The 26447-nt window shown below is 41.6% G+C and overlaps 4 non-coding genes across 4 annotated transcripts; 2 read left to right on the forward strand and 2 right to left on the reverse strand.

Moving 5' to 3' along the window:
• Positions 1–12781: 12781 nt before the first annotated feature.
• Positions 12782–12895, forward strand: LOC140286336 (U5 spliceosomal RNA). The gene has a single exon (XR_011911173.1). It is a non-coding gene; the product is annotated as a U5 spliceosomal RNA (small nuclear RNA).
• A 308-nt stretch (positions 12896–13203) lies between these two features.
• LOC140286315 (U2 spliceosomal RNA) lies at positions 13204–13387 on the forward strand. The gene has a single exon (XR_011911154.1). It is a non-coding gene; the product is annotated as a U2 spliceosomal RNA (small nuclear RNA).
• Positions 13388–15100: 1713 nt separating this feature from the next.
• Positions 15101–15291, reverse strand: LOC140286306 (U2 spliceosomal RNA). Its single transcript, XR_011911146.1, has one exon. It is a non-coding gene; the product is annotated as a U2 spliceosomal RNA (small nuclear RNA).
• Positions 15292–15607: 316 nt separating this feature from the next.
• Positions 15608–15721, reverse strand: LOC140286346 (U5 spliceosomal RNA). Its single transcript, XR_011911182.1, has one exon. It is a non-coding gene; the product is annotated as a U5 spliceosomal RNA (small nuclear RNA).
• Between the last annotated feature and the right edge of the window lie 10726 nt (positions 15722–26447).

The raw sequence follows: 26447 nt of genomic DNA on the forward strand, positions 1-26447 counted from the left end.
CTTTTGATGGTATATATTCGGGTATTCGAACCTTCTCTTACCCGCTTTTTACAAACCATGGTTGGACTTTCATACCTTCTTGTAGCTGAACAACTCCACTCCTGCTTTTGATAATTTATGGTTGGACATTCGCATCTTTTCCTACCCATTTTTCAGTAATTATGGGTGGATATTCACATCTTCTTGCAGCTGAACACCTCCTCTCCCGCTAATGATCATGTAAGGTTTGATATTCGAAAATTTTCTTTCATGTTTTAAAGCAATTATTAATGGACATTCACACCTACTTGCAGCCGAACACCACCTCTCCCGTTTTTGATGATGTTTGGACCGGCATTCTTACCTTTTCTAACACATTTTTCAGCAATTATGGTTGGAGAAGCGGGAGGAGAGGTCTTCGGATGAGAGTGGTTGAAAATTTCCGACCATAATGTATAAAATGCGGTGAAAAAAAGGTGTGATAGAACACTAAAAGGTGGAGCGGAAGTGTTCGGCTGCAAGAAGGTGTGAATGTCCGACTATATTTGGTGAAAAGCAGGTGAAGCAAGGTCTGAATGCCCAACCTTACATCATCAAAAGCGAGATCAGAGGTGTTTGGCTGCAAGAAGGCAATAGTTTGCCAAAAGCGGGTAAGGTGCGAATGTCCGACTAAATATCAACAAAATTTGGGGCAGAGGTCTTCGGATGCAAGTGGGTGTGAATATCCAACCATACAAGTATGGTGAAGAGGAAGCTGTGAATAGCCAACCATAGTTTGGAAAAAGCGGGTAAGAAAAGGTTTGAATACCCGAACATACACCATCAAAAGAGGGAGCGGAGGTGTTCCGCTGTACGAAGGTGTGAATGTCCGACTATAGTTGGTAAAAAGCGGGTAAGAAAAGGTTAAAATACCCGACTTTACACAATCAATATCGGGAGCGGATGTGTTCGGCTACAAGAAGGTGTGAAAGTCCGACCATGGTTTGTAAAAAGCGGGTAAGAAAAGGTGCGAATGTCCGACAATGTATGATCAAAAGAGAGAGCGGAGGTTTTCAGATACAAGAAGGTTTGAATGTCCCACCATAGTTTGTAAAACGCGGGTAAGAAAAGGTTCGAATGCCCGACTATACACAATCAATAGCGGGAGCGGATGTGTTCGGCTACAAGAAGGTGTGAAAGTCCGATCATGGTTTGTAAAAACCGGGAAGAAAAGGCTCGGACTTTCACACCTTTTAGTAGCCGAACAACTCCGCTCCCGCTATTGATTGTGTACAGTCGGGTATTTTAACATTTTCTTACCCGCTTTTTACCAACTATGGTCGGACATTCACACCGTCTTACAGCGGAACACCTCCTCTCCCGCTTATGATCATGTACGGTTTGATATTCGAAAATTTACTTTCTTATTTTAAAGCAATTATTGATGGACATTCAAACCTTCTTTTTGATGGTGTATAGTCGGGCTTTCGAGCCTTTTCTTCCCGATTTTTACAAACCATGGTGTGACTTTCACACCTTCTTGTAGCCGAACAACTCCGCTCCCGCTATTGATTGTGTACAGTCGGGTATTTTAACCTTTTCTTACCCGCTTTTTACCAACTATGGTCGGACATTCACACCGTCTTACAGCGGAACACCTCTGCTCCCGCTTTTGATCATGTAAGGTTTGATATTCGAAAATTTTCTTTCATGTTTTAAAGCAATTATTAATGGACATTCAGACCTACTTGCAGCCGAACACCACCTCTCCCGCTTTTGATGATGTATGGACCGGCATTCTTACCTTTTCTAACACATTTTTCAGCAATTTTGGTTGGAGAATCACACCTACTCACAGCCGAACAACTCCGCTACCGCATTTGATGGTGTATAGTCGGGATTTCTCACCCTTTTTCATCAGCTTTTTTCAAATTATTCTCTGACATTCACACCTACTTGCAGTCGAACAGCTCTGCTCCCGCTTTTGATTATGTTTGGTTAGATATTCGAACCTTTTCTTAACTGCTTTTTTACAAACCTTGGTCGGACGTTCACACCTTCTTGCAGCCGAACACCTACGCTTCCGGTTTTGATAGTGTATATTCGGGCATACGAACCTTTTCTTACCCGCTTTTTACAAACCATGGTCGAACTTTCACACCTTCTCTTAGCTGAACAACTCCGCTCCCTCTTTTGATTGTGTACAGTCGGGTATTTTAACCTTTTCTTACCCGCTTTTTACCAACTATGATCGGACATTCACACCGTCTTACAGCGGAACACCTCCGCTCCCTCTTTTGATGGTGTATGTTCGGGCATTCGAACCTTTTCTTACCCGCTTTTTACAAACCAGGGTCGGACTTTCACACCTTTTAGTAGCCGAACAACTCCGCTCCCGCTATTGATTGTGTACAGTCGGGTATTTTAACCTTTTCTTACCCGCTTTTTACCAACTATGGTCGGACATTCACACTGTCTTAGAGCGGAACACCTCCTCTCCCGCTTATGATCATGTACGGTTTGATATTCGAAAATTTACTTTCTTGTTTTAAAGCAATTATTGATGGACATTAAAACCTTCTTTTTGATGGTGTATGGTCGGGCTTTCGAGCCTTTTCTTCCCGGTTTTTACAAACCATGATCGGACTTTCACACCTTCTTGTAGCCGAACACATCCGCTCCCGCTATTGATTGTGTATAGTCGGGCATTCGAACCTTTTCTTACCCGCGTTTTACAAACTATGGTGGGACATTCAAACCTTCTTGTATCCGAAAACCTCCGCTCTCTCTTTTGATCATACATTGTCGGACATTCGCACCTTTTCTTACCCGCTTTTTACAAACCATGGTCGGACTTTCACACCTTCTTGTAGCCGAACACATCTGCTCCCGCTATTGATTGTGTACAGTCGGGTATTTTAACCTTTTCTTACCCGCTTTTTACCAACTATGGTCGGACATTCACACCTTCGTACAGCGGAACACCTCCGCTCCCTCTTTTGATGGTGTATGTTCGGGTATTCAAACCTTTTCTTACCCGCTTTTTCCAAACTATGGTCGGCTATTCACAGCTTCCTCTTCACCATACTTGTATGGTTGGATATTCACACCCACTTGCATCCGAAGACCTCTGCCCCAAATTTTGTTGATATTTAGTCGGACATTCGCACCTTACCCGCTTTTGGCAAACTATTGCCTTCTTGCAGCCAAACACCTCTGATCTCGCTTTTGATGATGTAAGGTTGGGCATTCAGACCTTGCTTCACCTGCTTTTCACCAAATATAGTCGGACATTCACACCTTCTTGCAGCTGAACACTTCCGCTCCACCTTTTAGTGTTCTATCACACCTTTTTTTCACCGCATTTTATACATTATGGTCGGAAATTTTCAACCACTCTCATCCGAAGACCTCTCCTCCCGCTTCTCCAACCATAATTGCTGAAAAATGTGTTAGAAAAGGTAAGAATGCCGGTCCATACATCATCAAAAGCGGGAGAGGTGGTGTTCGGCTGCAAGTAGGTGTGAATGTCCATTAATAATTGCTTTAAAACATGAAAGAAAATTTTCGAATATCAAACCTTACATGATCAAAAGCGGGAGCAGAGGTGTTCCGCTGTAAGACGGTGTGAATGTCCGACCATAGTTGGTAAAAAGCGGGTAAGAAAAGGTTAAAATACCCGACTGTACACAATCAATAGCGGGAGCGGAGTTGTTCGGCTACAAGAAGGTGTGAAAGTCACACCATGGTTTGTAAAAAGCGGGTAAGAAAAGGTTCGAATGCCCGAACATACACCATCAAAAGAGGGAGCGGAGGTGTTCCGCTGTAAGACGGTGTGAATGTCCGATCATAGTTGGTAAAAAGCGGGTAAGAAAAGGTTAAAATACCCGACTGTACACAATCAAAAGAGGGAGCGGAGTTGTTCAGCTAAGAGAAGGTGTGAAAGTCCGACCATGGTTTGTAAAAAGCGGGTAAGAAAAGGTTCGTATTCCCGAATATACACTATCAAAACCGGAAGCGTAGGTGTTCGGCTGCAAGAAGGTGTGAACGTCCGACCAAAGTTTGTAAAAAAGCAGTTAAGAAAAGGTTCGAATATCTAACCAAACATAATCAAAAGCGGGAGCAGAGCTGTTCGACTGCAAGTAGGTGTGAATGTCAGAGAATAATTTGCAAAAAGCTGATGAGAAAGGGTGAGAAATCCCGACTATACACCATCAAATGCGGTAGCGGAGTTGTTCGGCTGTGAATATGTGTGATTCTCCAACCATAATTGCTGAAAAATGTGTTAGAAAAGGTAAGAATGCCGGTCCATACATCATCAAAAGCGGGAGAGGTGGTGTTCGGCTGCAAGTAGGTGTGAATGTCCATTAATAATTGCTTTAAAACATGAAAGAAAATTTTCGAATATCAAACCTTACATGATCATTAGCGGGAGAGGAGGTGTTCAGCTGCAAGAAGATGTGAATATCCACCCATAATTACTGAAAAATGGGTAGGAAAAGATGCGAATGTCCAACCATAAATCATCAAAAGCAGGAGTGGAGTTGTTCAGCTACAAGAAGGTATGAAAGTCCAACCATGGTTTGTAAAAAGCGGGTAAGAGAAGGTTCGAATACCTGAATATATACCATCAAAAGCGGAAGCGGGGGTGTTCGGCTGCAAGAAGGTGTGAACGTCCGACCAAAGTTTGTAAAAAGCAGTTAAGAAAAGGTTTGAATATCCAACCGAACATAATCAAAAGCGGGAGCAGAGCTGTTCGACTGCAAGTAGGTGTGAATGTCAGATCATAATTGCTGAAAAATGTGATAGAAAAGACTAGAATGCCGAACAATACATCATCAAAAGCGGGAGAGGTGGTTTTTCGGCTGCAAGTAGGTGTGAATGTCCAGCCATAATTACTCACAAACGGGGGAAGAAAAGGTAGTATTTCCAGACCACACATGATCAAAACAGGGAATGGAGGTGGTTCAGCTGCAAGGTGTGAATGTCTGACTAAAGTTTGTAAAAACCGTGTAAGACAAGGGGCGAATGCCCGACAATGTATGATCAAAAGAGGGAGCGGAGGTTTTCGGCTGCAAGGTCTGAATGTCCAACCATATTTTGTAAAAATCGGGGAAGAAAAGGCTCGAAAGCCCGACTATACACCATCAAAAGCGGGAGCAGAGGTGTTCAGGTGCAAGAAGGTCTGAATGTCCGACCAATAATTACTGAAAAATGGGTAAGAAAAGGTGCGAATGCCAAATCACACATCATCAAAAGCAGGAGCGGATGTGTTCGGCTACAAGAAGGTTTGAATGTCCAACCATAGTAAGTAATAGGTGGGTAAGAAAAGGCTCGAATGCCCGACTATACACCATCAAAAGCGGAAGCGGAGGTGTTCGGCTGCAAGACGGTGTGAACGTCCGACCAAAGTTTGTAAAAAGCATTAAGAAAATGTTCGAATATCCAACCAAACATAATCAAAAGCGGGAGCAGAGCTGTTCGACTGCAAGTAGGTGTGAATATCAGATCATAATTTGCAAAAAGCTGATGAGAAAGGGTGAGAATGCCCGACAATACACTATCAAATGTGGGAGCGGAGGTGTTCGTCTGTGAGTAGGTGTGAATGTCCGACCATAATTGCTGAAAAATGTGTTAGAAAAGGTAAGAATGCCGGACCATATATCATCAAAAGCGGGAGAGGTTGTGTTTGGCTGCAAGAAGGTGTGAATGTCCAGCCATAATTACTCACAAACGGGTAAGAAAAGGTACTATTGCCAGACCATATATGATCAAAACAGGGAGTGGAGGTGGTTCAGCTGCAAGAAGGTTTGAATGTCCGACTAAAGTTTGTAAAAAGCGGGTAAGACAAGGTGTGAATGCCCGACAATGTATGATCAAAAGAGGAGCGGAGGTTTTCGGCTGCAAGAAGGTCTGAATGTCCACCCATAATTACTGAAAAATGGGTAAGAAAAGCTGCGAAAGCCCAACCGCACATGATCATAAGTGGATGAGAAGGTGTTCGACTGCAAGTAGGTGTGAATGTAAGATCATAATTTGTAAAAAGCGGGTAAGAAAAGGTAAGAATGCCCAACCATAAATTATCAAAAGCGGCAGCAGAGTTTCGGCTGGTATTTATCAATGTCTAGATAGATTTCAACAAAAAACAACGTTGTACTTTGCAGTAAAAGAAAGTGCAAATCAAAAGTTTTAGGAATCCGAGAATAAGCTTATTTTCATGAGTTCTGCACGATTTCGGATTTTATGTATAAAATGAATTTCTTCACGCAAACTAAGTTAACACTGCTTTGTCCTTCATATGTACCCATTTCTACATATATTTCAAGCATAAACTTCCTCATACTACCCTGAATGAGAAAGAGCCACACTTGTGATTAAGCCATACCTCCCTTTTGAGGAGTTCTGCATGATTTGGGATTTTATCTATAAAATCAATTCCTTCACTCAAACTATGTTAAAACGGCTTTTACCTTCATATTTATCAATGTCTTGATAGATTTAAACAAAAAAAAAACAACGTTGTACTTTGCAGTAAAAGAAAGAGCCAATCAAAAGTTTTAGGAATCCGAGAATAAGCTTATTTTCATGAGTTCTGCACGATTTCGGATTTTATGTATAAAATGAATTCATTCACTCAAACCAAGTTAAAACTGCTTTTTCCTTCATATTTATCAATGTCTAGATCGACTTCAACAAAGAACAACATTGTATTTTGCAGTAGAAGAAAGAGCAACACTGAAGGATCAGGAATCCGAGAATAAGCTTATTTTCTTATGGGCAAGTGGGAACTGCTTTGTCCTTCATATTTATTAATGTGTAGATGGATTTCAACTTCTTCTACTGCAAAGTCCAATGTTTTTCTTTGTTGAAGTCGATCTAGACATTGATGAATATGGAAGGACAAAGCAGTTTTAACTTGGTTTGAGCAAAGCAATTCATTTTATAGCAAAATCCGAAATCGTGCAGAACTCATGAAAGCAGGCTTATACTCGGATTCCTGAAACTTTAGATTTGCTCTTTCTTTTACTGCAAAGTACAACGTTGTTTTTTTGTTTAAATATTTCTAGACATGGTAAATATGAAGGACAAATCAGTTTTAACATAGTTTGAGTGAAGTAATGCATTTTATAAGCAAAATCCCAAATAATGCAGAACTCACAAAATGCTTTTTGTCGCTTTTCACTGCTTTTTACAAACTTTGGTCGGACGTTCACACCTTCGTGTATCCGAAAACCTCCGCTCTCTCTTTTGATCATACATTGTCGGACATTCGCACCTTTTCTTACCCGCTTTTTACAAACCATGGTCGGACTGTCACACCTTCTTGTAGCCGAACACATCCGCTCCCGCTATTGATTGTGTACAGTAGGGTATTTTAACCTTTTCTTACCCGCTTTTTACCAAGTATGGTCGGACATTCACACCTTCGTACAGCGGAACACCTCCGCTCCCTCTTTTGATGGTGTATGTTCGGGCATTCAAACCTTTTCTTACCCGCTTTTTCCAAACTATGGTCGGCTATTCACAGCTTCCTCTCCACCATACTTGTATGGTGGGATATTCACACCCACTTGCATCCGAAAACCTCCGCCCCAAATTTTGTTGATATTTAGTCGGACATTCGCACCTTACCCGCTTTTGGCAAACTATGGCCTTCTTGCAGCCAAACAACTCTGATCTCGCTTTTGATGATGTAAGGTTGGGCATTCAGACCTTGCTTCACCTGCTTTTCACCAAATATAGTCGGACATTCACACCTTCTTGCAGCCGAACACTTCCGCTCCACCTTTTAGTGTTCTATCAAACCTTTTTTTTCACCGCATTTTATACATTATGGTTGGAAATTTTCAACCACTTTCATCCGAAGACCTCTCCTCCCGCTTTTGTTCATATATTTGAACTTTAGTTTGACATTCAAACCTTCTTGCAGCTGAACCACCTCCGCTCCCTGTTTTGATCATATATGGTCTGGCAATACTACCTTTTCTTACCCGTTTGTGAGTAATTATGGCTGGACATTCACACCTACTTGCAGCCGAACACAACCTCTCTCGCTTTTGATGATGTATGGACCGGCATTTTTACCTTTTCTAACACATTTTTCAGCAATTATGGTCGGAGATTCACACCTACTCACAGCCGAACAACTCCGCTCCCGCATTTGATGATGTATAGTTGGGCATTCTCACCCTTTCTCATCAGCTTTTTGCAAATTATGATCTGACATTCACACCTACTTGCAGTCGAACAGCTCTGCTCCCGCTTTTGATTATGTTTGGTTGGATATTCGAACCTTTTCTTAACTTCTTTTTACATATTTTGTTTGGACGTTCACACCTTCTTGTAGCCGAACACTTCCACTCCTGCTTTTGATGATGTATGGTTGGGCATTCACACCTTTTTTTTGCCCATTTTTCAGGAATTATGGGTGGACCTTCACACCTTGCAGCTGAACACCTCCTATCCCACTTATGATCATGTGCGGTTTGATTTTCGAAAAGTTTCTTTCATGTTTTCTAGCAATTATTGATGGACATGTAGACCTTCTTGCAGCTGAACACCTCCGCTCCCGCTTTTGATCATACATTGTCAGGCATTCGCACCTTGTCTTACCCACTTTTTACAAACTTTAGTCGAACAGTCACACCTTTTTGCAGCCGAACACCACCTCTACCGCTTTTGATGATGTATGGTCCAGCATTCTTACCTTTTCTAACACATTCTTCAGCAATTATGGTCGGACATTCACACCTACTCAGAGCCGAACACCTCCGCTCCCGCATTTGATGGTCTATAGTCGGGCATTCTACAGCGGAAAAGACTCATTCTTATGTTTGGTTAGATATTCGAACCTTTTCTTAACTGCTTTTTACAAACTTTGGTCGGACGTTCACAATATCTTGCAGCCGAACACCTCCGCTTCCGCTTTTGATGGTGTATATTCGGGCATACGAACCTTTTCTTACCCGCTTTTTACAAACCAAGGTCGGACTTTCACACCTTCTCTTAGCTGAACAACTCCGCTCCCTCTTTTGATTGTGTACAGTCGGGTAATTTAACCTTTTCTTACCCGCTTTTTACCATCTATGGTCGGACATTCACACCGTCTTACAGCGGAACACCTCCGCTCCCTCTTTTGATGATGTATGGTTAGGCATTCGCACCTTCTCTTACCCATTTTTCAGTAATTATGGGTAGACATTCACACCTTCTTGCAGCTGAACACCTCCTCTCCTGCTTATGATCATGTGCAGTTTGATATTTGAAAATTTTCTTTCATGTTTTCTAGCAATTATTGATGGACATTCAGACCGTCTTGCAGCTGAACACCTCCGCTCCAGCTGTTGATGGTGTATAGTCGGGATTTCGAGCCTTTTCTTCCCCGATTTTTACAAATTATGGATGGACATTCAGACCTTCTTTCAGCCGAAAACCTCCGCTCCCTCTTTTGATCATACATTGTCGGGCATTCGCACCTTTTCTTACCCGCTTTTTACAATTCATGGTCGGACTTTCACACCTTTTAGTAGCGGAACAACTCTGCTCCCGCTATTGATTGTGTACAATAGGGTATTTTAACCTTTTCTTACCTGCTTTTTGCCAATTATGGTTGGACATTCACACCTTCTTACAGCGGAACACCTCCGCTCCCTCCTTTGATGGTGTATGTTCGGGCATTCGAACCTTTTCTTACCCGCTTTTTACAAACTATGGTCAGACATTCAAACCTTCTTGTAGCCGAACACATCCACTCCTGCTTTTGATGATGGGTATTCAAACCTACTTGTTGCACGCTTTTCATTAATTATGGGTGGACATACACACCTTGTCGCAGCCAAACACCTCCGCTCCCTGTTAGGATCATGTATGGTTGGGCATTCGTACCTTTTCTTACCCATTTTGCAGTAATTATGGGTGGACATTCACACCTTCTTGCATTTGAACACCTCCTCTCCCGCTTATGATCATGTGCGGTTTGATTTTCGAAAATTCTCTTCCATGTTTTCTAGCAATTATTGATGGACATTCAGACCTTCTTGCAGCTGAACACCTCCGCTCCAGCTGTTGATGGTGTATAGTCGGGCTTTCGAGCCTTTTCTTCCCAGATTTTTACAAAATATGGATGGACATTCAGACCTTGTTTCAGCCGAAAACCTCCGCTCCCTCCTTTGATCATACATTGTCGGGCATTCGCACCTTTTCTTACCCGCTTTTTACAAACCATGGTCGGACTTTCACACCTTTTAGTAGCGGAACAACTCTGCTCCCGCTATTGATTGTGTACAATCGGGTATTTTAACCTTTTCTTACCTGCTTTTTGCCAACTATGGTCGGACATTCACACCTTCTTACAGCGGAACACCTCCGCTCCCTCCTTTGATGGTGTATGTTCGGGCATTCGAACCTTTTCTTACCCGCTTTTTACAAACTATGGTCAGACATTCACACCTTCTTGCAGCCGAACACTTCCGCTCTACCTTTTAGTGTTCTATGGGGTATTCACACCTTTTTTTTCACCGCATTTTATAGATTATGGTTGTAAATTCTCACCCACTCTTATCCGAAGACCTCTCCTCCTGCTTTGGTTAATATATAGTCGGGCATTCGAACCTTTTCTTACCCGCTTTTTACAAATTATGGTCGAACATTCACACCTACTTGCAGCCGAACACCTCCGCTCCCGCTTTTGATGGTGTATAGTCGGGCTTTCGAGCCTTTTCTTCCCCGGTTTTTACAAATTATGGTTGGACATTCAGACCTTGCAGCCGAAAACCTCCGCTCCCTCTTTTGATCATACATCGTCAGGCATTCGCACCTACTTGCAGCCGAATACTTCCGCTCCACCTTTTAGTGATGTATGGTTGGCATTTGCACCTTTTCTTACCCTTTCTTACCCTACTGATTGCTTAAGATTAAGTTGTTTTTTCTCAAACTACAACATTTTTTTAATTGTTGAAACTTGATTTGAAGTGGATAAATAAGGAGGACAAACAGTTTTGAGTCAGGCTGATAGAAGGAATTAATTTTATAGCAAAATCTGTATTTCGTCATATGTCGAGAGATGCTTATTGCTGAAGAAGTACAAAGTACAACGTTGTTTATCGTTGAAACTTGATTAGACATGAATAAATATGAAGGACAAAGCAGTCTTAACTTGGTTAGAGTTAAGGTTTTATAGGAGAATCCGAATTCGTGCATAACTCGTAAAATAGAGCTTATTTTCGGATTCCTGAAGAATGAGTCTGGTTCTTTCTCATAATACAAAGTTTGTTGTTTATTGTTGAAACTTCATCAGAAGTGAAGAAATAAATGAATGCCTATCAACAAATGTGGGATCTAAACTCTAGTGCTTCCTCTAAAATAATTTCCTTTCTCAATTCAGAAATGTGTGTGTGTAAGTTACAACACCCGTGACACCAAAACGGCTTTCTTTTCTCTCTTTTCTCTACACTCTGCACTGTGAGAACACACACCAAATCAGAAAGGCTTTTTTCTCTCTTTTCTACATTATGGACTGTGGGGACACAAAACCGCTCTCTCTTTTTTTTTTTGATTGTGTGCCAGGGCGTTGTCTCACGTATTAGATTATGCTTACGATACGAATGGGTTTATCAGTCACATCAGAATCCATACATACTGATCCTCCCGTAATAAAATGGTCGGATCTTATCAAACACACTTTGTTTCTTGTGACAATCAAGTCAGCGAAACAGCGTATACACGTCAAGACACTGAATCAAGTTTGCCACAAGAACTCATAAGTTTGGCAGTATTGCTCTGCCGTCAGCAATCATACACCCATTTTATTTTCGTGAGACATGTGCAGGCACCTGTTCATCTACTGTTCTATCACTATGAATTAGTTTATCTATTATCAATAAGGATACTTCTACAACTACTATCAAAGTATGTCCAGACTTCTTATGTTGTCAGTTGCTATATATGAATAAGTGGGTAGCTACTGACAAGCATTAAGCATGTCACACAGCCCAAACATATAACATTTCAGGACACACCACACAGTTAACAACCACCGTGAAGTGTCAAAGCCCAAACATGTAACATTCAACAGGACACTTACACAAGACATTCTAATCAAACAGTCAGACAACATACAAGAACATATACCCCAGCCGGCATTGCTCCCTGCCTATTTTCCTACAGCTCACTATGTGTGCGCACACCTTTATTCACAAACTCTTCAACTTATACTCTTTTACCAAAGCTGCTACAGCTCGATTGGCCGAATACCCTTAGATCCTATTTCGGTGAATTTGACATCTGCCTTACATGTAACAGATTAGCGGTTTAGCAGTTTTAATTTAGTTTGAGTGAAGGAATTCATTTTATAGCAAAATCCGAAATCGTGAAGAACTCATGAAAGTAAGCTTATTCTCGGATTCCTGAAACTTTAGATTTGCTCTTTCTTTTACTGCAAAGTACAACGTTGTTTTTTTTTGTTTAAATCTTTCTAGACATGGTAAATATGAAGGACAAAGCAGTTTTAACATAGTTTGAGTGAAGGAATTCATTTTATAGATAAAATCCCAAGAGTCTGCTGAGAAAAGAGAGTGAATGCGAAGTAGACTTTAACACGGCTCTGGGAGCGAGCCGAGTGTGGGCTAACCGGGAGAATTGCTTGAAAGAAACGCGACACCGAATGAGCGGTCAGAACAAAGCCTCAATACGGTGTTCCCGTGGTGTTTTTGTTGCTGCCTTGTCGATTGCACAGGGGCAAGCGTTTCAACCAAGCAACGCTCACCATGGGGAAGGTGGCTATGGCAACTAGCCTGATGCCCTGCTCCCGCAGTGACGGATAATCGTACTCTGGTTTCTCTTCATAACATACAAGTCTTTCGCCTTTTACTAAAGACTTTCGTGGAGAGCAGCACTAATGAGTTGTTTCTATTTTTGGCAGGCTTTACCTTTGCGGGTGAAGCCCTTTCTGTCTGTGCAAAAGAAATCTTGTTACTGTGCAGAGTGACTTCTCTGAGTAGAGTCGCCTTACTTGTTGCGATTGTGCCGATGTTCGAAGCTGGAGTGCAAAGTTGTTGCTTGAATGGTGCTTGCTGGAGCATGCGGGAGTGCAAAGTTATACCATTTAAAAGGGCTGAAGAGTGCTCAGTGCAGCGGGTGGGCGGAGGTGCAACGTGACACTCTGGCCACCTATGGCCATAAAAAGAACACTGCTACAAGTGCGCATTGTGCCAGCAAGGGCCCTCGGACCTGAAACAGTGGACAGTTATCGCTTCTCGGCCTTTTGGCTAAGATCAAGTGTAGTATCTGTTCTTATCAGTTTAATGTGTCCTCTATACGAGGACTACATATTAAATGGATTTTTAAGAATAGGAGTTGAAAAAGAAGCTTGCTCCGTTCACTCCAAGCATCGACCCAGTACTGCAGTGCCGTTGGGAACGGTGCGCTCTTCTCTGCTCTTGTGAAAAAGCAAACAGCGGTGCAGGATGGAAGTTTCAGGGAGCCCAAGATGAAACTTTCTTTTAATCTGCTGAGAAAAGAGAGTGAATGCGAAGTAGACTTTAACACAGCTCTGGAAGCGAGCCGAGTGTGGGCTAACCGGGAGAATTGCTTGAAAGAAACGCGACACCGAATGAGTGGTCAGAACAAAGCCTCAATACGGTGTTCCCGTGGTGTTTGTGGCTGCCTTGTCTTTTGCACAGAGTAAAAGACAAGGCAGCCATCGAATAGGGCCCGATTGTTCCTACTTGGTCAGCCGAGGAGCAAGGGGGGGGAGCAAGCGTCTCAACCAAGCAAATCCCACCAAGTAGGAACAATCGGGCCCTATTCGATTGCTGCAACACCTGAAAGAGATATTGATGCGAGACCCGATCAAAAGCTTTTTCAAAGTCTAAATTTAAGATGACAAGCCGGGTGTTTCTGTCTCTAGCGTAATCAATGATGTCTCGAATCAGTACGAGGCTGTCGGTGAGTTGTCTCTCTGAGATGGCACAAGCCTGGTCTGGGTGAATTACCTCCTCTAAAACAGAGGACATCCGTGTCGTTAAAACCTTGCTAAAAAGTTTACAGTCAAAGTTTAAAAGTGTGATGGGCCTCCAATTCTTTAGGTCAGTCTTATCATTTTTATCAAAAGTGAAGAAATAAATGAATGCCTATCAACAAATGTTGGATCTAAACTCTAGTGCTTCCTCTAAAATAATTTCCTTTCTCAATTTAGAAATGTGTGTGTGTAAGTCACAACACCCGTGACACCAAAACGGCTTTCTTTTCTCTACACTCTGCACTGTGAGCACACACACCAAATCAGAAAGGCTTTTTTCTCTCTTTTCTACATTATGGACTGTGGGGACACAAAACCGCTCTCTCTTTTTTTTTTTATCGTGTGCCAGGGCGTTGTCTCACGTATTAGATTGTGCTTAAGATACGAATGGGTTTTATCAGTCACATCAGAATCCATACATACTGATCCTCCCGTAATAAAATGGTCGGATCTTATCAAACACACTTTGTTTCTTGTGACAATCAAGTCAGCGAAACAGCGTATACACGTCAAGACACTGAATCAAGTTTGCCACAAGAACTCATAAGTTTGGCAGTATTGCTCTGCCGTCAGCAATCATACATCAATTTTATTTTCGTGAGACATGTGCAGGCACCTGTTCATCTACTGTTCTATCACTATGAATTAGTTTATCTATTATCAATAAGGATACTTCTACAACTACTCTATCAAAGTATGTCCGGACTTCTTACGTTGTCAGTTGCTATATATGAATAAGTGGGTAGCTACTGAGAAGCATTAAGCATGTCACACAGCCCAAACATATAACATTTCAGGACACACCACACAGTTAACAACCACAGTGAAGCGTGTCAAAGCCCAAACATGTAACATTCAACAGGACACTTACACAACACATTCAAATCAAACAGCAACAAAAACACAACGGGAACACCGTATTGAGGCTTTGTTCTGACCGCTCATTTGGTATGGCGTTTCTTTCAAGCAATTCTCCCGGTTAGCCGACACTCGGCTCGCTCCCATAGCCGGGTTAAAGTCTACATCGCATTCACTCTCTTTTCTCAGCAGACTAAAAGAAAGTTTCATCTTGGGCTCCCTGAAACTTGCATCCTGCACCGCTGTTTGCTTTTTCACAAGAGTAGAGAAGAGCGCACCGTTCCCAGCGGCACTGCAGTACGGGGTCAATGCTTGGAGTGAACGGAGCAAGCTACTTTTTCAACTCCTATTGCTAAAAATCCATTTAATATGTAGTCCTCGTATAGAGGACATATCAGATATTAAACTGATAAGAACAGATACTACACTTGATCTTAGCCAAAAGGTCGAGAAGCGACAACTGTCCAATGGTTCACGTCCGAGGGCCCTTCCTGGCACAATGCGCACTTGTCCGCTAACACCCCTGTTCTTTTTATGGCCATAGGTGGCCAGAGTGTCACTTTGCACCTCCGCCCACCCGCTGCACTGAGCACTCTTCAGCCCTTTTAAATGGTATAACTTTGCACTCCCGCACGCTCCAGCAAGCACCATTCAAGCAACAACTTTGCACTCCAGCTTCGAACATCGGCACAGTCGCAACAAGTAAGGCGACTCTACTCAGAGAAGTCACTCTGCACAGTAACAAGATTTCTTTTGCACAGACAGAAAGGGCTTCACCCGCAAAGGTAAAGCCTGCCAAAAATAGAAACAACTCATTAGTGCTGCTCTCCACAGAAGTCTTTAGCAAAAGGTGAAAGACTTGTACGTTATGAAGAGAAACCAGAGTACGATTATCCGTCACTGCGGGAGCAGGGCATCAGGCTAGTTGGCATAGCCACCTTCCCCATGGTGAGCTTTGCTTGGTTGAAACGCTTGCTCCCCCCCCCCCCCCCCTTGCTCCTCGGCTGACCAAGTAGGAACAATCGGGCCCTATTTGATGGCTGCCTTGTCTTTTACTCTGTGCAAAAGACAAGGCAGCAACAAAAACACCACGGGAAAACCGTATTGAGGCTTTGTTCTGACCGCTCATTCGGTGTCGCGTTTCTTTCAAGCAATTCTCCCGGTTAGCCCGCACTCGGCTCGCTCCCAGAGCCGTGTTAAAGTCTACTTCGCATTCACTCTCTTTTCTCAGCAGACTCTTGGGATTTTATCAATAAAATGAATTCCTTCACTCAAACTATGTTAAAACTGCTTTGTCCTTCATATTTACCATGTCTTGAAAGATTTAAACAAAAAAACCAACGTTGTACTTTGCAGTAAAAGAAATAGCAAATCTAAAGTTTCAGGAATCCGAGAATAAGCTTACTTTCATGAGTTCTTCACGATTTCGGATTTTGCTATAAAATGAATTCCTTCACTCAAACTAAATTAAAACTGCTAAACCGCTAATCTGTTACATGTAAGGCAGATGTCAAATTCACCGAATTAGGATTATTCGGTATTCGGCCAATCGAGCTGTAGCAGCTTCGGTAAAAGAGTATAAGTTGAAGAGTTTGTGAATAAAGGTGTGCGCACACATAGTGAGCTGTAGGAAAATAGGCAGGGAGCAATGCCGGCTGGGGTATATGTTCTTGTATGTTGTCTGACTGTTTGATTTGAATGTGTTGTGTAAGTGTCCTGTTGAATGTTACATGTTTGGGCTTTGACACTTCACGGTGGTTGTTAACTGTGTGGTGTGTCCTGAAATGTTATATGTTTGGGCTGTGTGACATGCTTAATGCTTGTCAGTAGCTACCCACTTATTCATATATAGCAACTGACAACATAAGAAGTCGGGACATACTTTGATAGTAGTTGTAGAAGTATCCTTATTGATAATAGATAAACTAATTCATAGTGATAGAACAGTAGATGAACAGGTGCCTGCACATGTCTCACGAAAATAAAATGGGTGTATGATTGCTGACGGCAGAGCAATACTGCCAAACTTATGAGTTCTTGTGGCAAACTTGATTCAGTGTCTTGACGTGTATACGCTGTTTCGCTGACTTGATTGTCACAAGAAACAAAGTGTGTTTGATAAGATCCGACCATTTTATTACGGGAGGATCAGTATGTATGGATTCTGATGTGACTGATAAACCCATTCGTATCGTAAGCATAATCTAATACGTGAGACAACGCCCTGGCACACAATCAAAAAAAAAAAGAGAGAGCGGTTTTGTGTCCCCACAGTCCATAATGTAGAAAAGAGAGAAAAAAGCCTTTCTGATTTGGTGTGTGTTCTCACAGTGCAGAGTGTAGAGAAAAGAGAGAAAAGAAAGCCGTTTTGGTGTCACGGGTGTTGTAACTTACACACACACATTTCTGAATTGAGAAAGGAAATTATTTTAGAGGAAGCACTAGAGTTTAGATCCCACATTTGTTGATAGGCATTCATTTATTTCTTCACTTCTGATGAAGTTTCAACAATAAACAACAAACTTTGTATTATGAGAAAGAACCAGACTCATTCTTCAGGAATCCGAAAATAAGCTCTATTTTACGAGTTATGCACGAATTCGGATTCTCCTATAAAACCTTAACTCTAACCAAGTTAAGACTGCTTTGTCCTTCATATTTATTCATGTCTAATCAAGTTTCAACGATAAACAACGTTGTACTTTGTACTTCTTCAGCAATAAGCATCTCTCGACATATGACGAAATACAGATTTTGCTATAAAATTAATTCCTTCTATCAGCCTGACTCAAAACTGTTTGTCCTCCTTATTTATCCACTTCAAATCAAGTTTCAACAATTAAAAAAATGTTGTAGTTTGAGAAAAAACAACTTAATCTTAAGCAATCAGTAGGGTAAGAAAGGGTAAGAAAAGGTGCAAATGCCAACCATACATCACTAAAAGGTGGAGCGGAAGTATTCGGCTGCAAGTAGGTGCGAATGCCTGACAATGTATGATCAAAAGAGGGAGCGGAGGTTTTCGGCTGCAAGGTCTGAATGTCCAACCATAATTTGTAAAAACCGGGGAAGAAAAGGCTCGAAAGCCCGACTATACACCATCAAAAGCGGGAGCGGAGGTGTTCGGCTGCAAGTAGGTGTGAATGTTCGACCATAATTTGTAAAAAGCGGGTAAGAAAAGGTTCGAATGCCCGACTATATATTAACCAAAGCAGGAGGAGAGGTCTTCGGATAAGAGTGGGTGAGAATTTACAACCATAATCTATAAAATGCGGTGAAAAAAAAGGTGTGAATACCCCATAGAACACTAAAAGGTAGAGCGGAAGTGTTCGGCTGCAAGAAGGTGTGAATGTCTGACCATAGTTTGTAAAAAGCGGGTAAGAAAAGGTTCGAATGCCCGAACATACACCATCAAAGGAGGGAGCGGAGGTGTTCCGCTGTAAGAAGGTGTGAATGTCCGACCATAGTTGGCAAAAAGCAGGTAAGAAAAGGTTAAAATACCCGATTGTACACAATCAATAGCGGGAGCAGAGTTGTTCCGCTACTAAAAGGTGTGAAAGTCCGACCATGGTTTGTAAAAAGCGGGTAAGAAAAGGTGCGAATGCCCGACAATGTATGATCAAAAGAGGGAGCGGAGGTTTTCGGCTGAAACAAGGTCTGAATGTCCATCCATATTTTGTAAAAATCTGGGAAGAAAAGGCTCGAAAGCCCGACTATACACCATCAACAGCTGGAGCGGAGGTGTTCAGCTGCAAGAAGGTCTGAATGTCCATCAATAATTGCTAGAAAACATGGAAGAGAATTTTCGAATATCAAACCGCACATGATCATAAGCGGGAGAGGAGGTGTTCAAATGCAAGAAGGTGTGAATGTCCACCCATAATTACTGCAAAATGGGTAAGAAAAGGTACGAATGCCCAACCATACATGATCCTAACAGGGAGCGGAGGTGTTTGGCTGCGACAAGGTGTGTTTGTCCACCCATAATTAATGAAAAGCGGGCAACAAGTAGGTTTGAATACCCATCATCAAAAGCAGGAGTGGATGTGTTCGGCTACAAGAAGGTTTGAATGTCTGACCATAGTTTGTAAAAAGCGGGTAAGAAAAGGTTCGAATGCCCGAACATACACCATCAAAGGAGGGAGCGGAGGTGTTCCGCTGTAAGAAGGTGGGAATGTCCAACAGTAATTGGCAAAAAGCGGGTAAGAAAAGGTTAAAATACCCTATTGTACACAATCAATAGCGGGAGCAGAGTTGTTCCGCTACTAAAAGGTGTCAAAGTCCGACCATGAATTGAAAAAGCAGGTAAGAAAAGGTGCGAATGCCCGACAATGTATGATCAAAAGAGGGAGCGGAGGTTTTCGGCTGCAAGAAGGTCTGAATGTCCAACCATAATTTGTAAAAACCGGGGAAGAAAAGGCTCGAAAGCCCGACTATACACCATCAAAAGTGGGAGCGGAGGTGTTCAGCTTCAAGACGGTCTGAATGTCCATCAATAATTGCTAGAAAACATGAAAGAAAATTTTCGAATATCAAACTGCACATGATCATAAGCAGGAGAGGAGGTGTTCAGCTGCAAGAAGGTGTGAATGTCTACCCATAATTACTGAAAAATGGGTAAGAAAAGGTGCGAATGCCTAACCATACATCATCAAAAGAGGGAACGGAGGTGTTCCGCTGTAAGACGGTGTGAATGTCCGACCATAGATGGTAAAAAGCGGGTAAGAAAAGGTTAAATTACCCGACTGTACACAATCAAATGAGGGAGCGGAGTTGTTCAGCTAAGAGAAGGTGTGAAAGTCCGACCTTGGTTTGTAAAAAGCGGGTAAGAAAAGGTTCGTATGCCCGAATATACACCATCAAAAGCGGAAGCGGAGGTGTTCGGCTGCAAGATATTGTGAACGTCCGACCAAAGTTTGTAAAAAGCAGTTAAGAAAAGGTTCGAATATCTAACCAAACATAAGAATGAGTCTTTTCCGCTGTAGAATGCCCGACTATAGACCATCAAATGCGGGAGCGGAGGTGTTCGGCTCTGAGTAGGTGTGAATGTCCGACCATAATTGCTGAAGAATGTGTTAGAAAAGGTAAGAATGCTGGACCATACATCATCAAAAGCGGTAGAGATGGTGTTCGGCTGCAAAATGGTGTGACTGTTCGACTAAAGTTTGTAAAAAGTGGGTAAGACAAAGTGCGAATGCCTGACAATGTATGATCAAAAGCGGGAGCGGAGGTGTTCAGCTGCAAGAAGGTCTACATGTCCATCAATAATTGCTAGAAAACATGAAAGAAACTTTTCGAAACTCAAACCGCACATGATCATAAGGGTAAGAAAAGGTTAAAATACCCGACTGTACACAATCAATAGCGGGAGCGGATGTGTTTGGCTACAAGAAGGTGTGACAGTCCGACCATGGTTTGTAAAAAGCGGGTATGAAAAGGTGCGAATGTCCGAAAATGTATGATCAAAAGAGAGAGCGGAGGTTTTCGGATACACGAAGGTTTGAATGTCCTACCATAGTTTGTAAATAGCGGGTAAGAAAAGGTTCGAATGCCCGACTATACACCATAAAAAGCGGGAGCGGAGGTGTTCCGCTGTAAGACGGTGTGAATGTCCGACCATAGTTGGTAAAAAGCGGGTAAGAAAAGGTTAAAATACCCGACTGTACACAATCAATAGCGGGAGCGGAAGTGTTCGGCTACAAGAAGGTGTGAAGAAGATGCAGTAGAAGAAGTTGAAATCCAAATACACATTGATAAATATGAAGGACAAAGCAGTTCCCACTTGCCCATAAGAAAATAAGCTTATTCTCGGATTCCTGATCCTTCAGTTTTGCTCTTTCTTCTACTGCAAAATACAATGTTGTTCTTTGTTGAAGTCGATCTAGACATTGATAAATATGAAGGAAAAAGCAGTTTTAACTTGGTTTGAGTGAATGAATTCATTTTATACATAAAATCCGAAATCGTGCAGAACTCATGAAAATAAGCTTATTCTCGGATTCCTAAAACTTTTGATTTGCTCTTTCTTTTATTGCAAAGTACAACGTTGTTTTTTTGCTTAAATATATTGAGACATTGATAAATATGAAGGAAAAAGCAGTTTTAACTTGGTTTGAGTGAATGAATTCATTTTATACATAAAATCCGAAATCGTGCAGAACTCATGAAAATAAGCTTATTCTCGGATTCCTAAAACTTTTGATTGGCTCTTTCTTTTACTGCAAAGTACAACGTTGTTTTTTTTTTGTTTAAATCTATCGAGACATTGATAAATATGAAGGCAAAAGCCGTTTTAACATAGTTTGAGTGAAGGAATTGATTTTATAGATAAAATCCCAAATCATGCAGAACTCCTCAAAAGGGGCGTATGGCTTAATCACAAGTGTGGTTCTTTCTCATTCAGGGTAGTATGAGGAAGTTTATGCTTGAAATATATGTAGAAATGGGTACATATGAAGGACAAAGCAGTGTTAACTTAGTTTGAGTGAAGGAATTCATTTTATACATAAAATCCCAAATCATGCAGAACGTATGAAAAGAAGCTTATTCTCGGATTCCTGATCCTTCAGTTTTGCTCTTTCTTCTACTGCAAAATACAATGTTGTTCTTTGTTGAAGTCGATCTAGACATTGATAAATATGAAGGAAAAAGCAGTTTTAACTTGGTTTGAGTGAATGAATTCATTTTATACATAAAATCCGAAATCGTGCAGAACTCATGAAAATAAGCTTATTCTCGGATTCCTAAAACTTTTGATTTGCTCTTTCTTTTACTGCAAAGTACAACGTTGTTTTTTGTTGAAATCTATCTAGACATTGATAAATACCAGCCGAAACTCTGCTGCCGCTTTTGATAATTTATGGTTGGGCATTCTTACCTTTTCTTACCCGCTTTTTACAAATTATGATCTTACATTCACACCTACTTGCAGTCGAACACCTTCTCATCCACTTATGATCATGTGCGGTTGGGCTTTCGCACCTTTTCTTACCCATTTTTCAGTAATTATGGGTGGACATTCAGACCTTCTTGCAGCCGAAAACCTCCGCTCCTCTTTTGATCATACATTGTCGGGCATTCACACCTTGTCTTACCCGCTTTTTACAAACTTTAGTCGGACATTCAAACCTTCTTGCAGCTGAACCACCTCCACTCCCTGTTTTGATCATATATGGTCTGGCAATAGTACCTTTTCTTACCCGTTTGTGAGTAATTATGGCTGGACATTCACACCTTCTTGCAGCCAAACACAACCTCTCCCGCTTTTGATGATATATGGTCCGGCATTCTTACCTTTTCTAACACATTTTTCAGCAATTATGGTCGGACATTCACACCTACTCACAGACGAACACCTCCGCTCCCACATTTGATAGTGTATAGTCGGGCATTCTCACCCTTTCTCATCAGCTTTTTGCAAATTATGATCTGATATTCACACCTACTTGCAGTCGAACAGCTCTGCTCCCGCTTTTGATTATGTTTGGTTGGATATTCGAACATTTTCTTAATGCTTTTTACAAACTTTGGTCGGACGTTCACACCGTCTTGCAGCCGAACACCTCCGCTTCCGCTTTTGATGGTGTATAGTCGGGCATTCGAGCCTTTTCTTACCCACCTATTACTTACTATGGTTGGACATTCAAACCTTCTTGTAGCCGAACACATCCGCTCCTGCTTTTGATGATGTGTGATTTGGCATTCGCACCTTTTCTTACCCATTTTTCAGTAATTATTGGTCGGACATTCAGACCTTCTTGCACCTGAACACCTCTGCTCCCGCTTTTGATGGTGTATAGTCGGGCTTTCGAGCCTTTTCTTCCCCGATTTTTACAAATTATGGTTGGACATTCAGACCTTGCAGCCGAAAACCTCCGCTCCCTCTTTTGATCATACATTGTCGGGCATTCGCCCCTTGTCTTACACGGTTTTTACAAACTTTAGTCAGACATTCACACCTTGCAGCTGAACCACCTCCATTCCCTGTTTTGATCATGTGTGGTCTGGAAATACTACCTTTTCTTCCCCCGTTTGTGAGTAATTATGGCTGGACATTCACACCTACTTGCAGCCGAAAAACCACCTCTCCCGCTTTTGATGATGTATTGTCCGGCATTCTAGTCTTTTCTATCACATTTTTCAGCAATTATGATCTGACATTCACACCTACTTGCAGTCGAACAGCTCTGCTCCCGCTTTTGATTATGTTCGGTTGGATATTCAAACCTTTTCTTAACTGCTTTTTACAAACTTTGGTCGGACTTTCACACCTTCTTGCAGCCGAACACCCCCGCTTCCGCTTTTGATGGTATATATTCAGGTATTCGAACCTTCTCTTACCCGCTTTTTACAAACCATGGTTGGACTTTCATACCTTCTTGTAGCTGAACAACTCCACTCCTGCTTTTGATGATTTATGGTTGGACATTCGCATCTTTTCCTACCCATTTTTCAGTAATTATGGGTGGATATTCACATCTTCTTGCAGCTGAACACCTCCTCTCCCGCTAATGATCATGTAAGGTTTGATATTCGAAAATTTTCTTTCATGTTTTAAAGCAATTATTAATGGACATTCACACCGTCTTACAGCGGAACACCTCCTCTCCCGCTTATGATCATGTACGGTTTGATATTCGAAAATTTACTTTCTTATTTTAAAGCAATTATTGATGGACATTCAAACCTTCTTTTTGATGGTGTATAGTCGGGCTTTCGAGCCTTTTCTTCCCGATTTTTACAAACCATGGTGTGACTTTCACACCTTCTTGTAGCCGAACAACTCCGCTCCCGCTATTGATTGTGTACAGTCGGGTATTTTAACCTTTTCTTACCCGCTTTTTACCAACTATGGTCGGACATTCACACCGTCTTACAGCGGAACACCTCTGCTCCCGCTTTTGATCATGTAAGGTTTGATATTCGAAAATTTTCTTTCATGTTTTAAAGCAATTATTAATGGACATTCACACCTACTTGCAGCCGAACACCACCTCTCCCGCTTTTGATGATGTATGGACCGGCATTGGTTGGAGAATCACACCTACTCACAGCCGAACAACTCCGCTGCCGCATTTGATGGTGTATAGTTGGGATTTCTCACCCTTTTTCATCAGCTTTTTGCAAATTATTCTCTGACATTCACACCTACTTGCAGTCGAACAGCTCTGCTCCCGCTTTTGATTATGTTTGGTTAGATATTCGAACCTTTTCTTAACTGCTTTTTTACAAACCTTGGTCGGACGTTCACACCTTCTTGCAGCCGAACACCTACGCTTCCGGTTTTGATAGTGTATATTCGGGCATACGAACCTTTTCTTACCCGCTTTTTACAAACCATGGTCGGACTTTCACACCTTCTCTTAGCTGAACAACTCCGCTCCCTCTTTTGATTGTGTACAGTCGGGTATTTTAACCTTTTCTTACCCGCTTTTTACCAACTATGATCGGACATTCACACCGTCTTACAGCGGAACACCTCCGCTCCCTCTTTTGATGGTGTATGTTCGGGCATTCGAACCTTTTCTTACCCGCTTTTTACAAACTATGGTCAGACATTCACACCTTCTTGCAGCCGAACACTTCCGCTCTACCTTTTAGTGTTCTATGGGGTATTCACACCTTTTTTTTCACCGCATTTTATAGATTATGGTTGTAAATTCTCACCCACTCTTATCCGAAGACCTCTCCTCCTGCTTTGGTTAATATATAGTCGGGCATTCGAACCTTTTCTTACCCGCTTTTTACAAATTATGGTCGAACATTCACACCTACTTGCAGCCGAACACCTCCGCTCCCGCTTTTGATGGTGTATAGTCGGGCTTTCGAGCCTTTTCTTCCCCGGTTTTTACAAATTATGTTTGGACATTCAGACCTTGCAGCCGAAAACCTCCGCTCCCTCTTTTGATCATACATTGTCAGGCATTCGCACCTACTTGCAGCCGAATACTTCCGCTCCACCTTTTAGTGATGTATGGTTGGCATTTGCACCTTTTCTTACCCTTTCTTACCCTACTGATTGCTTAAGATTAAGTTGTTTTTTCTCAAACTACAACATTTTTTTAATTGTTGAAACTTGATTTGAAGTGGATAAATAAGGAGGACAAACAGTTTTGAGTCAGGCTGATAGAAGGAATTAATTTTATAGCAAAATCTGTATTTCGTCATATGTCGAGAGATGCTTATTGCTGAAGAAGTACAAAGTACAACGTTGTTTATCGTTGAAACTTGATTAGACATGAATAAATATGAAGGACAAAGCAGTCTTAACTTGGTTAGAGTTAAGGTTTTATAGGAGAATCCGAATTCGTGCATAACTCGTAAAATAGAGCTTATTTTCGGATTCCTGAAGAATGAGTCTGGTTCTTTCTCATAATACAAAGTTTGTTGTTTATTGTTGAAACTTCATCAGAAGTGAAGAAATAAATGAATGCCTATCAACAAATGTGGGATCTAAACTCTAGTGCTTCCTCTAAAATAATTTCCTTTCTCAATTCAGAAATGTGTGTGTGTAAGTTACAACACCCGTGACACCAAAACGGCTTTCTTTTCTCTCTTTTCTCTACACTCTGCACTGTGAGAACACACACCAAATCAGAAAGGCTTTTTTCTCTCTTTTCTACATTATGGACTGTGGGGACACAAAACCGATCTCTCTTTTTTTTTTTGATTGTGTGCCAGGGCGTTGTCTCACGTATTAGATTATGCTTACGATACGAATGGGTTTATCAGTCACATCAGAATCCATACATACTGATCCTCCCGTAATAAAATGGTCGGATCTTATCAAACACACTTTGTTTCTTGTGACAATCAAGTCAGCGAAACAGCGTATACACGTCAAGACACTGAATCAAGTTTGCCACAAGAACTCATAAGTTTGGCAGTATTGCTCTGCCGTCAGCAATCATACACCCATTTTATTTTCGTGAGACATGTGCAGGCACCTGTTCATCTACTGTTCTATCACTATGAATTAGTTTATCTATTATCAATAAGGATACTTCTACAACTACTATCAAAGTATGTCCAGACTTCTTATGTTGTCAGTTGCTATATATGAATAAGTGGGTAGCTACTGACAAGCATTAAGCATGTCACACAGCCCAAACATATAACATTTCAGGACACACCACACAGTTAACAACCACCGTGAAGTGTCAAAGCCCAAATATGTAACATTCAACAGGACACTTACACAAGACATTCTAATCAAACAGTCAGACAACATACAAGAACATATACCCCAGCCGGCATTGCTCCCTGCCTATTTTCCTACAGCTCACTATGTGTGCGCACACCTTTATTCACAAACTCTTCAACTTATACTCTTTTACCAAAGCTGCTACAGCTCGATTGGCCGAATACCCTTAGATCCTATTTCGGTGAATTTGACATCTGCCTTACATGTAACAGATTAGCGGTTTAGCAGTTTTAATTTAGTTTGAGTGAAGGAATTCATTTTATAGCAAAATCCGAAATCGTGAAGAACTCATGAAAGTAAGCTTATTCTCGGATTCCTGAAACTTTAGATTTGCTCTTTCTTTTACTGCAAAGTACAACGTTGTTTTTTTTTTGTTTAAATCTTTCTAGACATGGTAAATATGAAGGACAAAGC

The sequence above is a fragment of the Leuresthes tenuis genome, unplaced genomic scaffold (assembly GCF_036924035.1).
Source record: "Leuresthes tenuis unplaced genomic scaffold, fLeuTen1.0.hap1 SCAF_83, whole genome shotgun sequence".
Taxonomy (NCBI): Eukaryota; Metazoa; Chordata; class Actinopteri; order Atheriniformes; family Atherinopsidae; genus Leuresthes; species Leuresthes tenuis.